Source organism: Thunnus thynnus, chromosome 17 (genome assembly GCF_963924715.1).
Source record: "Thunnus thynnus chromosome 17, fThuThy2.1, whole genome shotgun sequence".
Lineage (NCBI taxonomy): Eukaryota > Metazoa > Chordata > Actinopteri > Scombriformes > Scombridae > Thunnus > Thunnus thynnus.
Genome location: NC_089533.1, coordinates 27550859 through 27572459, shown reverse-complemented (window position 1 = coordinate 27572459; position 21601 = coordinate 27550859). Strand labels below are relative to the sequence as shown.

At 39.0% G+C, this 21601-nt stretch overlaps 1 long non-coding RNA gene across 1 annotated transcript; it reads left to right on the top strand.

The window, feature by feature from the left end:
• The first annotated feature begins 14303 nt into the window (after positions 1–14303).
• Positions 14304–20302, top strand: LOC137168160 (uncharacterized). Its single transcript, XR_010924244.1, has 3 exons — positions 14304–16366; positions 17962–18076; positions 18158–20302. It is a non-coding gene; the product is annotated as an uncharacterized lncRNA (long non-coding RNA).
• Positions 20303–21601: the final 1299 nt, after the last annotated feature.

Genomic DNA, 21601 nt, shown 5'->3' with positions numbered 1-21601 from the left:
ATAACAACTGCTCTGCCATAAATTCTACTTTTATGAAGCTTGTACATTTTCAGTTTTTGTTGACATTGTCAGAAAGATGATAATTCTATTTAATGTTTATGAATGAGGTTGTAGTGGGTGGCGGTGGTGGTGTACTGTGTTACGCCCCACCCTTAGTCGACCCTATAGGGCAACAACACTCCACCATTTACCCAAAGTAAAACTCTACCATCTTTTGAAATACTCCAACCATGGGAAGAAATAAACAACAGTCAAAGATAACAGAAACACTAAATAAAATCCCAGGCTGAGAGGCAGCAAGAGCAGCAGTCCACAAATAAGAAGCCTCTTTCTGCAACCGGAACCTGAAGCATTTAACCCTTCCTCTCTGGCCAGGTGCACCTTATTGTGGGCTGGTTATGTGGAGGAGATCTGGGTGGAGCAATAGACAGGAGAGGAGAAGGACAAAAAGCACAGGCAACACATACAGCAATAACAACTGGAGTGCGTTATATTGAAAAGCGTTCCTAATATTTTTCCCCCTTCATGTATGTTCATGGGGTGGACAAAAAGTAGGAACAGTTTTCAGTATAATGCACTCCACTAAGACCTCAGTAATAAACGTAAAGTAGAACTAAAACTAAAATGTATAAGCTTTGTAAAAGTATCATTTATGGCAGAGCTGTTGTATTGGATTGCATTAGATTGCACACATTAGATTGACCACATTGACTTTGTTTATCTGCCAGTCAGAGCAGTAATCTGTAGGAAAATAGTATATTACACTATATGTCCCAGTGTACCAATGCCACATTAAGAGTAACGTCACTCTCTCCTACGCACACACATATTTATAGTGACTATGTTACAGCAGGGAGAGGCAGAACACTCTGTTTCGCCAATAACAAGGTCAAATATAGGAGAGAGAAACAGCAACATAGTCACACCGCAGTGATTATATCACTATTTTCGTCAGCGCAGTGTACTTATGTGAGAGAGAACATCTGACAGATAAGTGAAACCAAAGAGGCAGGGGTCTCACGAGTATGAAAGTCACACTCACAGCTGTGGAAAGCATTAAGGGGGAGGATATTAATAGTCATGTAAACTGTGGAACGCACAGGAAACTGTCCACCATAACCAGGAAACATTTATCCCCATGGATATAGAGGTACATCTTCATTCAGCTGTTTAGTTATATTGTTTCCATGTCAATACAATGTTCCCAAACACTAATATATTGTAAAAAATAGATGGTACGTCCTAATCAAAGATAAGACAAAAAGTCCAAAAACTGAAAACAGGTTTGTGTATCAGAACTTTGTTTTTTCTTCTTACCTCTCCCATTAATCATCTCACAACCTCTCAGATATCTCCCTTTGGAGGGGCCTGACCCCTAGGTTGAGAACCACTGGACTAAACTAGCTAACTGTATATAAAGTAGTTGAAAGTAGCTCCACCTCCAGCAGCTACAACAGTAACATGCTGCTCTAACACTGATGCTTCAGTATTAATAATCTAAAGATGTCATATATAATAATATATCAGTTAGAGGGACCAAATCAGTACTCATACTGCAATACTTTAACTACATTTTGCTGCAAATACTTACATTGGGGTCCAAAAGTCTGTGACCACTTTCCCATTCAAGTTAATGGGATCTGGGTACTTCTTCCACCACTGATCAGAGACAATGAGCTTAATTATATGTCCACTTGCAAACTGGAACAACTTTAGAGAAGATGTGGGCCTACAATCTCATACAGGAGTGCAGCAATAGGTAGTTTCTAAAAGAGCATATTTTTCCCAAATTAATAGCCTCTTAACATACACTATCTGGACTCTGTGTATTTTGTGGTACAATTATAGCAAGAACACTTCTGGTCATTTGGACTGTACTTGGCTGGATGCAGACTTTAAAGTGGAACAGCACTTGGGCCGTGACTGATGACACTTCACAAGTCCACGAGAACAAAAGTACAGATGAGAACACAGACTGAGAAAGGCCTAGAATGTAAAGCAAAAGGAATAAGGCAACACTTTGGAAAATACACTTATTTTTTTTCCAAGAGATAAGATCAATATCAAAGTTCAAGGTTTGATTTATTCATCTATAAAAACATGGAAATTACAGTGTTCCAATCTTAATCACCCAATGCTGATTACCAAAACAAAGACAATCCATGAAATAAAACCATAGAAAAAAAAGAGGCTCTGTATCCTCCATGTGCTGTACACCAACATGTGCCACTGTCTCACAAAAGTAAGTCACGCATCTGTTCTTATCTCTTAACTTTTAAGGTACAAAAAAACCTGACGTACCCTCCGGAATTTGACGGTCTACTGTGACACCTCTTTCGAAAAGAACTCAAGCATAAACTTATCAGACACCAGAGGGTAAGTTTTTGTTCTTGTATGCCTTACTAACACTGTCTTCTTGCTTAAAAAAATGGTATTTATGTTACTTCCTTTTTACTGTCACAAAGTACTCTTAGGGCTTCTAGGCCTTGGCATCAGTAAAGTACCTACAAACAGTGCACATGACAGTGTTTTTTGGCCATCTTTAGATTAGAGAAGTGCTCAAGGACTCAGGTCCCATATGTGTCAATGCACCAGCACATACTGAAGCACCATTGTGTGAAAAACAGAACCGAATTGTGTCTCATTCTGACTTATGCTTCTGAAATGTTAGTCCGTTCATTGTATATAACAAAACATGGTCCATAAATGTGCACTTGCCTGTTCAATAGTTCTTGTGTTTTTAATTTTGGAGGGCTTTTTTGTTTTTAGTCATAATGGTAGGCTGGACTGTCCAGTTTGCAATTGCAAAAACTTAGTATGACTGGATAAACACCTTGAAAATGTTCACAAGGAAATCAAGGTTGGTATCTTTTTATAGTTAAAAACTGACGATATGGAAGTAGATAGCAAATATATGTTTTAGTGCTGTGCTTAAAATTATTGTCCTGAAATGTTCAGGCTATTCCAGAGATTGCTACAGTGACATTGTTAGGAAAGCGAAGCAGAGGGCCACATTGAAAGACCTGAAGAAGCTGAGAAGATCAAATCCACTTCCTGCGATGGTCTCGACACTTGTAGCACCTAAGCTGCAGCAGTGATGAGGAAGAGGGAGGCGGGGTGAGGGAGAAGACACTTTAGGAGCAGGGTGAAAGACAAGAGAACTGCCCAGGCCCCAGTACTTCCTCTGTCTCCTCACCAAGCCAGCCACCTATCCTGCAGTGTCAACAATGTCACAGACTGAGGCTGAAAGCCCACCAACTGAAGAGCAAGCTGTGTGCTTCTTGGAGTCCAAGTCTACCTCTGCCAACTACTCTGCTGATTCCACTTTGGAGGAAGTACGAGAGGACAAAAATCACTGAAAGTGCAATCCCCTGCTTTGGATTATGTATTATGTGACAAAGTTGTATGTATTATGTGAAATAGATATTTGTCTTATTCACATTTACTTGATTAGGAGATGCTTTTATGAAAAAGCACCCCAACAGTGGAGAGCCAGTTGTTTTTGTGGAACCTCCAAACTCCACAAGGAAACGACCAGAGGCAAAATCTCCTTCTGAACAAGTCTCCAGAAAAACAAAGGACTCTGTTCAAAAGAGCCTGTCATTTTTCTGGACAAACTGGCCTCCACCAAGACACCAGAGGTGAAATTTACTTTTGGAAGTCCATCCACCCAGAAGAAGCCTGTTGTTTCAGGTCAGTGTTAACCTTCCTAAAAAGAAGAAACAAAGGTTGCTTCTCAATCCACCCAGAAGAATATGAAAAAACAGAAGGAGCCTTTTGTTTCAGGACAGCATTCAGCCTCCAAAAAAGAAGCAAAGGCTGCTTCTCCACAACCCGCCATCCACGGCTGGATGAGGAAAGGGCCCAAACAGAGAGAGCATAAAGGAAAAGCTCCTTCTGAGAAACAAGGAGAAGGACAAGCAGGTTGAACTAAAAGAGGTCATCAGCTTGGTGAAGACCATCTTGGACAAGCTGACTTCTGAAACTTTTCAAGACCTCATGAAACAGCTGCAAGATGTGACAGTGGATATAGAGGAAAGGTTGAACTCGATCATCAACCTCATCTTTGAGAAAGCCATGTGCTGTACGCCAACATGTGCCACTGTCTCACAAAAGTAAGTCACGTGTCTGTTCTCATCTCTTAACTTTTAAGGTGCAGCTGTATACATTATAGTATACATAGTGACAATGGAAATAATATTTAACACCAGATAAAATAAATGAATTGATGTTAGAGACAATCAACTGCATTAAGACGAAAAGACATAAAACATAAAATCAGGTCTGAGTTGATGTAGATGATACTTTTCAAACAATGTGTGCTTTGAGCACTGAAAAAAAAACATTTTTGCAGTTACTGACCTTAATTTGCAGCAATTATAACTTCATTTTGTGTCTCAAATGCTCATGACAGGATTGAGGAAACAAAGCAGCGCATGTTTATCACTTTTAACTCTACCGTTAATGATATTTTCTTAATTTCTTTACATATGAATATTACATTGTTTTCAAATGGATGTGAGTGACTTTTAACTCTACCGTTAATGATATTTTCTCAATTTCTTTACATGTGAATATTACATTGTTTTCAAATGGATGTGAGTGACCGTTTTCTTCATCAGGTGAAAGTCCCGGCAAAAGTCAGTTTTTAAACACTGCTCATCAGACGCTGCCAGGCTGAGTTTCTGAAGAACCACAGCAGAGACGAGACCTTGGAAGGGAAGCAGTGTAGAGATGTAAAAACTGTGTTTTTTCTGTTTAATTATCACAACCTCCAGTTTTTCTAAACAGGGAGTGGAGTCAAATAAAAATGAATATATTTGAAAATCAAAATATTCATAATAATTCATGTTGACCCTGACACAAAACACATTTGAACATATTAGTTTTCTTATAATTTGTCAACAGGAAGAAGAACACCAGCGACTGAAGACTGAGCTGGAAATGCTGTATCCAGAGAATTCTGAACAACCAGGATGAACAATCTCTGGAGTGTCTCTGTCACCTCAACAGTATTGGTAAGAAGCTGGAGCTGCTGACAGCGAAGAGAGTCATAGACAGGTACTTCAACAAATTGGCTGACATCATAAAGGAGGAAAAACGTCATCCAGAGTATCTGACCTGCTTAAAGACACAGCAGACCTCAGACAGAGAAACTGGATACCTGAATGCAGAGACACAGATCAGATCTTTATGAAAGATGAGTGTCCAGATGACGGTACTCCACCGTTCCCCGGATGTCTGCTGTGGGTCAGTCTTCATCAGAATCTGCAGTTTTCTTACATCTCAACCAGCTTTGCCATTGCAGGATGCAGACTCCAGCTCTGATAATCAGCCTATTCAGAACACTGAGGAGAGTCACCTGTTTAACAAACTTAAGCAGGATGAACATGATGACAAAAGTCTGCCAGAGTTGAAGAAAGAGGAGACTTGCAAAACTCTTTCACTACAGTTAAATCCTCACTGACTGAGGATGAGATGGAGAACTTCTCAGAGGCCATAATTGATGAGTATCTGAGAACAAATGACTTGAAAGAGGCACTGCGCATCATGTCACACCTCAACAGTCCATCTGTCTTCCATGTTTTTGTCAGGAACACTGTGGACTTGACATTTGAGTGCAGCAGCAGGATTCAGAGGCAGGTGGGCAGTTCTTCAAAGGATTGAAAGAGATCTTGGAGGTTGCAGACTACATTTCTTCAGATGTGCCTGAAGTATGGCTGTCCTCAGCCCTGTGCTCCATGGCAGAGCTCTTTAGGAAAATCAGAACTCTCTTGGACCAGCTGGTGTGCTGCTGCTACGTGAAAAAGTTTCAGGCTGACTGGAGTTTCCCTCAGGAAAGGGGAGGAGATGTGGATGCATTGCAACCCCTCTTGGCCCCTTTTATTTTTATTTAACAATTCAGAAAGACTTGTTAAATAAAAATGAATCTAGTTTAGGGCGGCATGGTGGTGCAGTGGTTAGCACTGTCACCTCACAGAACTTCTGGGTTCAAACCTGCTTTCTTCTTTTGAGGAGTTTGCATGTTCTCCCTGTATTATGGGTTTCCTCTGGGTTCCTCCCACAGTCCAAAAACTTGCAGGTTAGGTTAATTGGTGACTCTAAATTGCCTGTTGGTGTGAATGTGACAAAGACACACAGCCCTGTCTACATCAGTGGAGCCGAGGTGGAGCAGGTGAACAGTTTTAAGTTCTTGGGTATCAGCATCACAGAGAACCTGTCATGGACATCACACATCTCCACCCTAGTAAAAAAAAAAAGCTCGGAAATGATTGTACGTCTTAAGGAAACTGAAGAAGGCCTGTCCCAAGTTCTTGTTAACTTTTACAAAGGAAAAATAGAAAGCATCCTGACTGGAAACATCAGAAACTGGCGTGGGATGTGCACCAAGACAGGAAAACTCTGCAACGGGTGATTAAAACCGCCCAGAACATCATCGGTACCCATCTACCGAGCATCAGTGACATTGGTAAGGTGAGGAGCCTGCATAGAGCCCAAAGGATACTAAAAGACAATGCCCACCCCAACCACAGCCTGTTCACCCTGCTGCCATCTGGCAAGAGATACAGAAGTATCCGCTGTCGTAGCGCCAGACTACAGAGCAGCTTCTTTCCTCAGGCTGTGAGGCTCCTCAATTCATCCTCTGCACTCCAATATAAAAAGTAGTTTTATTTTAATGACTTGTTATTTATTAATCCATTTATATAATTTCTGTGTTTGTGAGTAGCATTAAGGGACTACAAACTACATTTTATTATACAATCTTGTGTTGTAAAAGGATAGGAGGTGATTTTTTTTTGTCTATATGTGTCTGTCATGAAAGTGGCAGGAATGGACCCAAATGCAGAGACCACAGGCGAAACAGGTCTGAAGAAAACTTCTTTATTTGGAGCATGTAGGCAAAACCAAAAGCTGGAGGATCAAAAAGCAAAACTGAATGCTGAGCCAAGCAAAACAAACGGAACAGGACTGAACAGGACAGACCAGAACAAAGGATCCAACAAAGACTGACTCCAGACAAAGGCTGCGGTCAAATAGTCCCTCCTATCGTCTTTTCCTAACCACTTTTCCTTGACCTCGATGGAAAACGTCACGAGGTCAAGGAAAGATGTGAAGGAGAATTCATAAGGACTTAGGAAAAGAGAACTGCGATGCTGAGAGAATCCGACTGCACTTACACTGGGCTACGTAATTATGCAACAGCGGATGATACTGATGTAGGTCTGCTGTGGTTAAACTACAATGTTCTGAAGATGGACTACAAAAAGCGCATCTTACATACTTCACCCCGGTAGTTCTTACCGTGTTGTTTCATGCAGGCTATATAAACGTGCACAACATGCTGAAAAATACATTACAATCATTACAAAGGTCAGAATTGAATTTTAAAAAGGAATATAGCCTGCCAGTCACAAAAGTGAAACGAAATTATCACATTGAGAATGCTTGCTCACACTCACCCTCCTAAATCCCAATTATTGTATGAAAATAAGAAAGAATAAGACAGAAGCTGTGCGCATTTACGTGTGAGGCACAGCAGCATAACTTCGTTGATTATCCATCTATCTATCTAAAGCAAGCATAATCAATGACAGTGTTTTTGTAGAGATGCAGTAGGGGGATAATATAGATATAACTATAAAAGTGAAAAACCAGTTGTTTTCTGGTTTTGATTTAATTTCTATTCCAATTGCCAATTTGAAGACGAAAATGGGAAAAGCACACGAATTTCTGTCACATTTGTTTATTCTGTTATCAAATGAGCTGAACACAGCTTTGGACGGAGGGGACACGGACCGCTGTGGATATTTAATGTGGGTGTAATCGTTTGAACTTCTGAATGATGCTGCTGCAAGGAATTGTGGGACAGAATTATCTCCTTTCCTTCCGTAAAGGATAGTCAAGTGTAACCTATGCTAAAGGAGATTAGAAAGGAAGCACTGGAGCACCTTTTCTTAGCAGTTAGAGAATTCAACCAGCTCTCTAGTTTTTATACCCTTGGGTCGGCATAGGTCACACCTATCGTCCACCCTCCTTAATTTTTGGCCAATTATTCTGTTATCTTTATCTCCGTCACTCGTTGTTGGTCAAAACTCTTCAAGACAGGTTTTGAGCTGTTGTGGATATATACTGGCATATTCAATTCTACCTGGTTATGTCCAATTTTTTTATATAAGTATTGGGGATCATTTTACACCATTATTGCCAAGTTGTCTTCTGGCCTTTATTTTTTTATAAGTTATTCTAGTCATTTTACACCTTTATTTCTTGATCTCTTCCAGAGAGTAATTTTTTTAAAAAGGTGAAGACTTTAATGCAGACCCAAGCAAAATGACATGTAATACAAACACACTCAAATTTCTCCAGTGTATGATTATGATTCTTCTACCGTGCCTCTATACGTACATTGTGATTAAATATGGTTTATGAGATTACAAACACATCAATATAAATTTTATCACACTAGCCCTTATTGCTTGTAAACTTACAAAATCAATCTGCATAGCTTAATATTGTCTTTAAGCACACCAATGACATTTAATGAAAATACACCACACTTCCAGGTCATTTGACTCAGTTAGGAACCTTCCTAAGCAAAAAAGACTATTCGACCGCAGCCCAAGACTTAACAGGCATGGGAAACAGGTGACTAGACACAATGGCAGGCTGGGAGTGATTGGCTGGGAAAGACATTGGGTGTAAGGCAGGGCTAATGAGAATAATACAGGGCAGGTGTGAAGGGAAAGCAGACTGGGGAAGTACACTGAAGCTGAAATTATAGTTGCCGCGTCCGCAAGGGTTCACATGATGTAAATTTCGTCATCAGATGGTGTACGCGTAGGCTCTGTGCGGAACGCTGTGTTCCGTAGACAGCCATCTACCGCGCATGTGTGGAACGCGTCCTCCACACGGACCCCAGAAAGTAGTATAAACACATCAACTATCCTTCCGTGGTGTCCGCAGCTGTCCATGTCCGCTCAGGAGTATAAATGAAGCCACACATTTGGACTGTTCTGTGTTTAACAGTGAAATAATGCCATTATTTTTTAAAGCAAATACAGGTGACAAAGACTTGAAGAGATGATAAATAAAGAGAGAACAGCACTACAAATGTACAGTACAACTGTGACAAAATTTCATGTTTTACTTACTGATGCTCAAAAGGATAAAAGAAAAAAAACCTGTTCACAGACTCTGGTCTGTCAAAAGGAAATTAAAATAACTTAGTCAATAAATAACTTGTCTTAAAACTGAATAAAAGTCAATTTATAACAATTTCTGTTGAACAACCACAACACCGACCAACTCAGACTACTGGCCACTAACAACACTGCAGGATTTAGCAGCACGTGAGGAGCTATTTTAGCCTGTCACAGGTACTCTACTCCAGCTGTTTGTCATTTTTCAGTAGTAGTTGCTGGTTCATTTGACAAAGTCTTTTTTATGGTGAAATCATGTATTTTCATCATGCTGCCAGCATATCAAGGCAAACAAAATAACAGTTTAGATTACTTCATTAAATAACGAGTAAAATGAAGTTATGTTAAGTCAAGCAAGTGATTTCAATCTAGAGAAGGTCGCTGGTAACGGGCCACTGTTGGACCTGTTCAACCAGAGAATATGAGAAACAGCAACCAAAATAAGCAAATCAAACAGGATTTTACATGTAAAACATCAGGTAAGTTTTTAGTTGGGCTATTCATCTGTGACTGGATCTATTCCAGATGCACAGCGAGGGAAAAACTTGTTTTTACAGTTTGATCTGTTATGAGAAAATCAATCTCTGCAATGCCTGCAAACTGGTCTTTGCAGGCAGTCTTTCGCAGTTTATTAAACCTATTTCGTGCATAAGAAATGATGATTGAGATATCAAATTTATTATGGTGATGTTAGAAGGTGAAATACACATTCCACTCTGCATGTTTAACATTGGGCTACTGCAGTGTTTACGTTACTGAAAGACATTATCGTGTGACATTTATATATGTCTATATATAAATACCTTTGCGAGATCAATGTGGAGTATATTGTAAAATTTGTATGCCATCACTCAGAGACTAACCCCAGCAGTAACAAACTAGACCGGCTGACACACACTACATTTTTATGATAAACTTTTTTAGCTCTTGGTTGCTTCTAACTATATCTTTTAACCAGATGAAGGATTTTAGTTATCAGACATCTGGATCTAAAGTTATCAGTGAAACAAGCTGAGCAAATGTTAGCAGCAACCTGGCTAGCAGCCCCTACCAAACATCTGGTGCCAGCCGAACAGCGTCAGAGAAATGTGTTTTTACTTGTTTTAATCACCGGGTCTGTTTGTTTTGGAGAGGAGGAGACCTATGCAGATAATTCGGCTCCCGGTAAAAACATTCTGAATGATGAACACTGGAGAAACGTTTACTGAATCAGTGTATCTCCTATAATTATAACAACAAGAACCCCTGCCAGGCCAAAAAAAATGTTAATGTCAAAGTTAACGTCAAATATCCATTCATTCGTAAATCAATAGCATTTGGGAGTCTCTGTGCGGTGCTGTTCCGGTACGTGAATCTACCCGTGTTGTTGCCCGGGAAACTGTTGGTAGTGTAACTCTGTTAAAGAATACGGCATTGTATAGTATGTTTGCGTAGCAAGTGGGAAAGAGTGAGCAGCAGGAAAGTGACGGTGGATGTGAGCGGAGCAGAGGAAAAGGTTAGCAGTAAGTTGTCAGTCTGGCAGTAAATGTACAGTACAGACTCCAGTGTAACAGTCAATAAATGCTAAAAAGTCAAGTCTGTTAGCAACAATGGGTTAGCCTAACCTGAAGTCGCAAAACAGAGAAATAGAGAACGGAGAAATGTGTGACTGAGTTCACTGTGCACTCTGTCCCGTTACCGTCGCAGCAACGCCCCCCCCCCCCCCCAACTAATCGATTAGTTGACGATTATGTACGATTTCAGTCCACCAACATTTTCTTTGGTTGACTACAGCCCTACCCCACACGCACTCTGTGTCCACGGTGGAAACACAGAGAGTCCGCTGGAGCTTTGATAGTCACTAGAAGTACATTCATTGCACTTTGTAAAAGTTTCTGTGGTGTGTGTGTGTGTGTGTGTGTGTGTGTGTGTGTGTGTGTGTGCGCGTGTGTGTGTCTGTGAGGGAGTGTCAAGACATAGCTGTTGTAGGTACCAGATCAGCTCAGCCTGCCGGAGCAGCTCAGAATCCTAGCTGTGTGTTCTGCAGAGTAATGATGACATATTTTCTTATGGTCATCATTTGTTAGCTAACGTTAGCTGCATTAGCTAACATTAACTGACCATTCTACGTTAAGAGTACTGTCCTTTACAAAATGCCATGAGTTATGTTTGTTTGTGTGGTGTTAGTGTGTGTGTGTGTGTGCATGTGTGTGTCTGTGAGGGAGTGTCAAGACATAGCTGTTGTAGGTACCAGAGCAGCTCAGAGTCCTAGCTGTGTGTTCTGCAGAGTAATGATGACATATCTTCTTATGGTCATCATTTGTTAGCTAACGTTAGCTGCATTAGCTAACATTAACTGACCATTCTACGTTAAGAATACTGTCCTTTACAAAATGCCATGAGTTATGTTTGTTTGTGTGGTGTTAGTGTGTGTCTTGTTTGGAGAATTTATCCGTTTTTTGGGTTCTAGCATACATGCTACAGCTAAGTTGTGCACTGCTTAGAATTACTGTTCCGCATGCCGCAGTAAGTGGATTATTAAACAATTTTACAGTTATTGTTTGTGTCATAGTGTATTCTTCGTATGACTGCATGCATCAAACCGTAAGGTCTGTACCGTGACGGTTTGGGGTGAGTACATGGTTCTAGGAGAGACTTTTAATTAGGATATTGTATTAAGAAACAGTTAGTAGGAGATTTGCATGCTGGAGACACAACTGAGGTTTCCTCTGTCAAGACGGGAAATTACAGGTTTTTTTAGATGTAAATATTTGCATTGATATTTGATCTAATAAATATTTGTACCAGAATGCATCAAGAAATGTATGCACAAAACACACACACACACACACACACATTTTATATTTATATATACACACTCACTGGCCACTTTATTAGGAAAACTTGTGTAATCCAATACAACAGCTCTGCTATAAATTCTACATTTATGAAACTTATACATTTTCAATTTTTGTTGACATTTTTAGAGTGGTGATAATTCTACTTCATGTTAATTATTGAGGTTGTAGTGGGTGGTGTAATGGAGTGCATTATTTTGAAAAGTGTTCCTAATATTTTGTCCCCCTCATGTATGTTGATGGAGTGGACAAAATATTGGGAGCACCATTCAATATAGCGCACTCCAGTACACCACCACCATTATTGATCTCAATAATAAACATAAAGTAGAATTATCACCTTTCCAATCCACCAGCCAATCTGGCAGCCCGAGGCGATCTGGTACCTACACTGTAACCCTGCTGTTTATCGTGTTAACATTACCGTCATCAACCCTAAATATCCTGTAAAGCTCTGAATATTGCTGGATCCTTGTGTTTACTGCCACTGAAAAGGAATAAACCTTTGGGCACAACGTCATTTCTCTGTTGTCTCTTCTCAGACTTGCTAACGTTACCAGCAACTCTGCGTGAGAGGCACAAACTGAGGCTACAGTTAGTCAGTGTTCTGATAATTATACTTGGCACAGCAGCTGATATCCTCCTAAGATCCGGCAATTCATTTTTGTCCTCTGTGGGGGACATGGCACTGAGGCCTCTATTTAAATACCATGCATGTATCCTATTTGAGTCCTAATGTACTCATGGATGTATAAAGAGAGCTGGATACAGCGTCGGAGGTGGGGCCCCGTTCATTCCTACGAAAGTTGCTCAGTGGCGCATGAAGCCAAAGGCTCAGGCACGCTCACATTAACGACAGTTTGCGTGCTCGTAGCACCGCGTGTTCATGAGCTTGCTTGCTCAAACCATGGCTCATACCATACAAATACCAAGGTACTAGTAGCTAGTAGCCGCAGCAGCTAGCGTTTGATAAGGAGGCAGCTGCACACCGTGAATTATAACATTAATTTAATAATCGATCGTTATGTACTAACATTATGTCGGACGTATGGCTAACGTCCATGCAACAAAGCTAAGTTAACACTGATAATAAAGTGTAATATTGCATACAGGTAACGTTAACTTTGTGCAATGTTACGCTTTAATACAAGGTTATGGTTGTCTAACCTAAACGCTTCAGCGTTTGTGTGTGCTGAAAGCGGATAGATGTCATTGATGTATTAAGGAGAAACCCACTTATCAACTGGCTAGCTAGCTTTCTTCTTTCTTCATGGGTTTGTCTTTGACGTTATTGATTAATTACGAGGTAACGCAATTGGCGTGATTCCTCTTTACCATTTCAGATACCAGCAATTAATACGTAACCCAGATTGTACCTTAAGGTTTTGTGGCCAACTTTACGTTTCACTTTTCCAATCGCTTTTGCTATGTAATAGTGCTTTACTAATCCCGGACATCCATGTCTAACAGTACTGCATGTCCAAATATCATTAGCATGGTCACATATGTACACTCATGTTTTAAATGTAATTAACAAGCCTAACAATATAGATCATGCATTTCATTTAATGTTATAATAATTATGTGTTTGTCATAGTGTGTTTCCTATTATTGTCACACCCATTGTTTTGTTAAATGTTGATTACTTTTCTCTTGTTTCACAGACATCCCCAAACTGGAGTGCAGTTATGAAGGGCTCATCCATGCATCCATCCACCCATTTTCCAGCTGTGTAGCATCCATCAAATTATTTTATCTGAGTCATCTCTAATGCGGCTGGGCAATATGTGAAAACATAAACCTCACAATGAGTACATACCTTTTGGTAAAATTGTATACATCTATAATGTGTGATAATAATCTCCAAAACTAGAACAATGGGTATCAATCTTGCATCTCATTCCGTTTCACATTTTCACACTTTTTTCCATTTATGTAATTTTGTGATTATTTGAAGGCTTATGTGTTCTTGTTCGTACATTAAATAAATGTTCTATGATTGTAAAATGTTTTGTAAAACTTGTCAGATAAAGAAAAGTAGTGTTCATCTTCATTGTTTTGCATTCTTGTACCTATTTTACATATTGCTGAGTTATTTGCAAATGGTTTTACGTGTTTTCAATGCCATTGTTAATGTTTACATGTTTACTTGGTAAAATGAAGTTCCTTATATATATATATATATATATATACATATATATATATATATATATATATATATATATATATATATATATATGTTCTTTATATGTATTGTCTTGTCTGAGTATCATACTGTAAGTAATCTGTCTTGTGTCCCCACTCGAGGCCTGCACCTTGACGTGGTGAGTGGGCTTTAAACTAAGCCAGGCCTTTTATGTTTGACATATCTGTTACTTAAGCTGTTTAACTATAGACACCTCATGCTAACTGTCCTGCAATTATAGAATTAAACAATACAGGTTAAAATGGTGAATTTATATGTTCACATTTTGCTAACAACATTTTCTCTTCTCTTTTAACTTTGCAAGTCACATGGTCTCCTATTTCAACTGCTGGCTCACTACTGGTCATTGTCTGCCAGCTGACCTCTCCCCTTCAGACAAGTTCTCCATTTCCAGGAATCCTATACTGCCATCTTCTGCATGTTATTACGACGAACTGAGCCTCCTTCTCACCAAACAATCTGCCCTGACCTTATCCTCAACCTTCTTCCAACCATACCTCGCACTCCTATTGCTTTGGTGTTTATTATGTTGATATTAACTTTATGAATGAAATCTTTTAATGAATATAATATAATCTTTTTAATCAATATAAACTTAGTTTACATTTTTTGGTCATTAGCTTTTTCACTTATGGCTCCTGTGGCATGCCAGCCATCAGAGGGATGAATGTTCACCATCTCTTTGAATGTTAATTTTTTTGTTTTTTGAATTTCTTCCCTAAAATACTAATGTTTTTTGTTTAATTTTGGCTTGATGATTCAAGTGCTGCAAGCTTCACTGTTGAGCTTTATATTTTTCCTAGAAATCTCCTGTCCTGTGTAGAGTTCAGCTCTGAAAAACTCACACAGATCAACAGCTGCTGAAGTAAAAGAAAAAAACAACACTGCAATTTCTTTATATATATATATATAATTTGTTGATCAATTTTTGCCATTTCTTAAATAAACCCTTTATCACGATGTTGTACCATCTTTGTCTATACATTATTCATTATTACTGTTGATGTTAAATTATCTGGTTTTACCCTTATATATACATGGTTAATGAAACAAGTAAATGTGGCAAACATATTTTCATCGTCCATCATCGTTGTTTAAATGCCTGTTAAATAAATTCAGTACAAGTAAACATGTTACTGAAGCAACTCAACTCAAATAGGTGATGACTGTACCCTACCCTTACCCTATCACATCACATAAAATAAATAACCACGACGAGATTATAATTACGCCTAAAGCTGACAATAGGGCTAAAACCATGGATGTATTAATGAGACACATAAACCAACTGGCCACGTTTTACAACTTAACCCGGCGATATATCATAGTCAGGATCGGAAAATAACAATAAATCGAGTCAAAACGTGCTGTGCCCTTGGATGTGCAGTATAATAAAAGTTGTTTTAGTAATTGGTCTACAACTAATTCTACGTTAAATTCTGTTTATGTCGTGCTGTAGCTACTAGCATAGCCGGTAGAACTGGATGACATACATGAACGTGCAGGGCGGCGCAGTCCCGTGGCTCTGATGCGTGTTCATTATGCCTACGAAAATAACTCTGGATTCAGCTATTAGTGAATTTTACAAATTTTAAAACATAATCTTTTAAATAGGGGCTATTTAAGTGTTCGTACTGGGAAGTTCATGTACCTCAAAAAAAATTATCCACTGATTTACAGACGTCTCTTTCACAATGTAAGTCTATGGGAAAAAGTCTTTTTGGGCCAGTGTGCATCACATTTAGCCACTATGTCAAATTGGCTTCAAAGTCCGGCGCTCTTCCTGGGGTCTTGGTCCACCAGCATTGGGTTTGCTTTGATGATGAGAGGAGAGGTTGAAGAGCCTTGCTTACTGTAAATGAGGAGTTATTTTTGTTGATAAAGCAAGTTTTGCCTTCAGCAGAACTCCTGATGGACTCGTAGCAATTGTCTTTCATTCTCATTGCAATGTATGGACATTAAATTTACGTTGATAATGTGGAGAAGCCACAGGAATTTTGAAAAATTGCTGCTCAACCTAACCTGCTGAAGTACAAATATCCTTTCTCCAAATAGATTACCTGATCAAGACATGTTTTTTTTTAATTTGCTTTACTGAAAGGAGAGTCGTGTGAAGGCATGAGGTAAGCTAACAACAAGTGATATTAATATATGATGACTTGTATTTTGTTATAACGTTACTAAACATTACCTTTCAGCTCTAAGTTAGTGTAGCTAACATGTTTGTTGATTATAACTTATCTGTTTAGCTAACAGATCAATGCTGTTGAGAGCTGGCAGTCAGCAATAACATTGACTTAGAACTCAGCTGGTCTGTTACTTGGTAACTTAACGTTGGCTAACGGTAAAGTCACTTAGTTCACTAAGTGATGCCAACCTCCCTGGGCTCTTTGGTCCTTCAGGTAAAGCAGTTAGGTGCTGCACAGCAGACAACCATAGTTGCTGCCAATAGGTGACAATTGTAAACAATAGCCAGGTAAGATAGACGGTTATCCCGTGATTTATGCCGTTATGTTACATCTAGTGTTCTATATCTATGCTACACTCTCAATCACACAATCATTCACTCAACCACTCAGAGGAGCTCACCTGCAGCCCATTACACAGAGAGCCACCACAGCAGGTTTACCAGAGAGCGAGAGAGATCCACAAGCACACACGGGGGGTTAAAGCACACAATACACAAATATACAGAAAATGCTCACTGTAAGACCTCTGGGTCATAACACTATCTGTACTCACTGCTAGACAAAGATACAGGAGAGAGAGCTGAAGGAAAAAGCAGAGCATCAGAGGAACTTGGACTGGTTCAGGCCCAGAGAAAGTCTGCCAGGTTGTCCCTTGAAAAGGGGGAGCTAAAGGCTTAGAAGACCAGTGAAAACAAAATCAAGTGTCGAGGCTTCATTGTTGCACAAAGCACCTTAAGTTTTCTCCTTAAGTATGACATTTAAGGCTTAATTTCTCCCTAGCTGAGGGACTTACTTCAGGGTGTTGCACAGAATCCCTTAAAACATTTCCTTAGTTAAGGAAAAACATTAAGGCATTTACTGCAGTGATAAAGTTTTACAGTTTCCATGGAGACCGCTTGCACTTGCCGTTGTGATACCTGTTATTCCTCACCTATCATCTCACAAAATGGGCCTACGGATTTTAAAAAATGGCAGAGGAAAAGAGGACAAGAAAACCAAATTGGTCAGAGGAGGAAAAGATGATACTTTTGGAGGAATACAATAAAAGAATGCACACTTGCATACTAAAAAGCAAATTTGATCCACAAATAACAGCAAACAGAAAACAACGAATGTGGGAGGAAATTGCAATGAAAATTAATTAATTCAACAAGTCTGGTGAATAGGTCCATCCAAGAGATCCAAAAGAAATATGACAACTTGTCTGTTCTGGCCATAAAAGAGATCACTAATTACAGGAGGGAATCCAACAAAACTGATAAGAATAACTTTAACTTAACTTAAACTTAACTTACAGCTTAAAGTAACTGCTACGTTAGACTAATGGTTATATGGCTGATAGTGAAGAAGTCTGTACAGAAGTCGTTCATAATAAAGAAGATATCTTCTTGTAATAAGTTATTTATTTATTGTCGATTTCATTACACATTAAAGTATTTAAGGTATAGGTAGAAACTAGACTGTAACGGTAACTTTTTAACTTTCTGTTTATTAACAGAATTTATTCCATACAAAATATAATTTTCCAGGTGGGGTTCCACCTCCAAAACCTCTCTCAAATGAGGCAGGGATGGTAATGGGCATTACTGGTCACGACTCACCTTCGAATTACTGGCGGAGGGAGAACAGTAGTCAATTGAAGAAGTAAGTTTTCAGTTTAAGCCTAATTAATGACATTACTGTTAATAGCATGACTGTATAGTTAACCACTAAAACCTTCTTCAGTGAGCCAGATGAGGAAATGAGGGAGCACATCTGTCATGCCTCTCAGCCCAGTGAACCCTCCAAAGACATCAAGTGTCAAAGTAAGAAGTTATTGTTAATTCTTTCTTATCAATTAATTTTTCTCAAAATCTCAATCCAAACATACTGTAAAATAAAGATTGTTTTTTACTCTAATGAAGTATTCAATTATATTTCTTATTGCAGTGCAGTTAAAGTTCACATACATTTTAAAACTTTACTAGTTAGTGTCTTGTGCAACCCTTTTGTATGCCGCTGAAGTTGCATTATTGCTTGTCCCCTCTTTTTTTCATGACTGAAAAAACGGAGATGGTCCATCTGTTCTGACACTCCAAAACGAAGTTTTGCTTCTCCAAAAAAGGAAATTAGCGCTTCAGATTGAGAACCTGGCCGTAGAGAAGAACAATTTGGATGTGCAGAATATTTTACTGCAACACAAAATAAGCCAGCTCTCAAGAGAGACAATCACACTGTGGCTGCTCTTGAGGAGGGAAAAGATTAAGTCAAAATGAATGAGAGAAATATGCTTACAAAAAAAATATTAGAACAAATGCAAAACAAAGATGTATATTGTTTACTTATTATTTATTTACATGTGTATTTGGGTTGTATTTGTATTTGAAATGTCTATAAGTTGAAAATGACTGATATAATTAAAGGGAAACTTTGCTGATTTTCAACCAGCTTTGTATCATTACAATGTAGGAAGTATATGCAAATAAACAATGTTTAACTTTCCTTCATGTTGCCTGTACCCGGGGCTCGAAGGCTGTTGTTCGAACTACAGGATCAAATTCATTAGTGAGGACATGGTATTGATTTATCAAAGCAGCAGCAAATACTGAGTTGGTGCTTTTTAGATACTCATTGCTCACAGCTATTGCTGGCTATTACAGTACTGTATTAAACTAAAGGTTGATAAACCATAGAGATGCTGAGCTACAGATTTTCACAACAACCAAGACATCAAATGTTAGTTTTATGCCAGTATAACTGTTGCAGTACTTACTCAAATAAATTGGTTATATTAATCCTAATGCAACAGTTAGAATCCTAAAAGTACTTCATTTTGTAGTCTATCGCTGCTACTTCTGTTTGCAAAACTGAGACTTTTGTTTTATCTATTGCAATAACATTGAAATTGACATTTTAAAAAGCATATAAGAAATGTGTCAATAAGGATTTTTTTAATCTGAATCAGCAAAATTAATAGCTATTATTGCACAGTCCACCATCATACCCAGAAGTCTGTTCTGTGGGGCTACAGAACAGGTGAACCCAGGTGCAGACACAGATGAGGAGATAGGAATAAGGTAAAATGATATTTATTGCAGAGTCAGTCAATTATGTTTATATAATGCAAACCTGCTCAGTATGGCAAGTGCCCTGAGATAACTTCATTGTTGGTTTATATAGTGCAAAATCACAACTGAAGTTATCTCAGACTCTCATGTCAAAAAGCCGAATTTTACAGCAGAAATAAACATGTTTACAGCCTGGTACAAAAAACGGTTTTGGTCTCTATAGCTAATTTCCCCTTTCATGACAACTGTATGGGGGGTGAATTTCTTTATAACTCACCCGTTTAAATGTTATTAATCCGTACAGTTATGCATAATGAAGGACATGGTTGCTTTGAGTGACAGGTCCACCAGCCGCTAGATGGCTTGTTGCAGCCATTCGGCCCGCCTCTTTGCCCATTTTTGATTGGCTGGGAGATAGGCAGTGTCACACACTGCCAAGATGGCGACGGATGGAGCGGCTCACTTTGAACTTCAAAACTGCTCTTCAGAAACCAACAGGTGACGTTACGGTAACTACCTCCATATTTTTATAGGGCGAGTGATGATGTTGGTGCCTTGTAGGGAATGTTCGGGTTGCGTTGTCTGTTGATGACACTTGGATGAGTGTGCCAATGAACTCTGTGGTGTGGGGATTGAACACGTTTTTCAACACCCACTGTTTAGATCTCTTACAATACACCTGAGTGAAATGTGGATCTCCTGAAAGAGAAAAGGAAATTTTACATCAAGGTTACAATGCTTTGTAAAAGCATAAATGAACATGACTCATACTTTGCAAGAATACAATGATGATGTTAAAAAAAAAAAAAAAAAAGAAAATATATGTAAAGATGAGAAAAAGAAGGAACTGCATAATTCTATGCCTACTCCCTAGAGGTAAAACATTTAACAAAAGCTGGGAACTCAGTCAGCTTTGAAAATAGAATATTTTAATAGTTGCAGAGCTCAAATAAAACACACCTGTCTTGGTTCTGGCCTGCCTCTTTTTCACAATGTTTTCATTGTGCTCAAGGGTGGCAAGAAAAAAAGGGGGGGAATTAAACTATGATCATTAAGTAATCTATCTGCTAAAGGAAGGAATCTCTGTCTCTATGTCTGTGTGTCTATATCCTTTATGTATCTTTTGAACCGTTCATCCAATCAACTCCAAACTTGGTGGATGCATGGTTGGGTGACAAGTGGAGTTCAGTGTCGAATTTGGTGCATTTAGACACATGATACGTTTAATATTGATAAACTGTGAATAAACCAGTGCTCAATGTGCTGCTCCATTCTGTGTGGGGGGCAGGGCGGAGCTTCAGGGCTCTCTGGCCTTGTGTCTAGACAGAAAGCGGAGCATTAGCAGCACGTTTGGCAGATCAGCAGTGAGTGTCTACACAGGAGATGTTCAGGTACATTGTTGAGCATAGGTCAACCACATTTTGGAAGTGGTTCGACCCAGTAACCCAATACACAACGACTGTAGTTACACACGTAGAACAGAACAAATACTTTCATGGGCAGTACAAAACCAGTTTGTCTCATATGCTCCGAGACCATGGCAATTGTGAGGTGCCACTACAGACAAAGCACAAATCTCTGGAGCAAATATACTCTCATATCATCTGTGTATAACAGAATGTTAGTGTCTTTCATTTTGTTGGTGTATATGAACTAACTTCAATGATTTGTTCAGCTAAACCATCAGCCTGTCTCTTAGACCCCATCCCAACTAGGTTGCTTAAGGAAGCCTTACCCTTAGTTAGCACTTCTCTACTAGATATGATCAATCTGTCTTTAGTAACAGGCTATGTACCACAGTCCTTTAAAGTAGCTGTAATTAAACCTCTTCTTAAAAAGCCTACTCTTGATTCAGGTGTTAGATAGAGATTATAGATTATATACCTGTATCTAACCTTCCATTTCTCTCTAAGATCCTTGAGAAAGCAGTCTCTAATCAGTTATGTGACTTTCTACATAACAATAGTTTATTTGAGGATTTTCAGTCAGAATTTAGAGCGTAACATAGCACAGAGACAGCACTGGTGAAAGTCACAAATGACCTCCTTACTGCATTGGACAAATGATTTGTCTCTATACTTGTCCTGTTAGATCTTAGTGCCGCATTCGACACAATCGACCA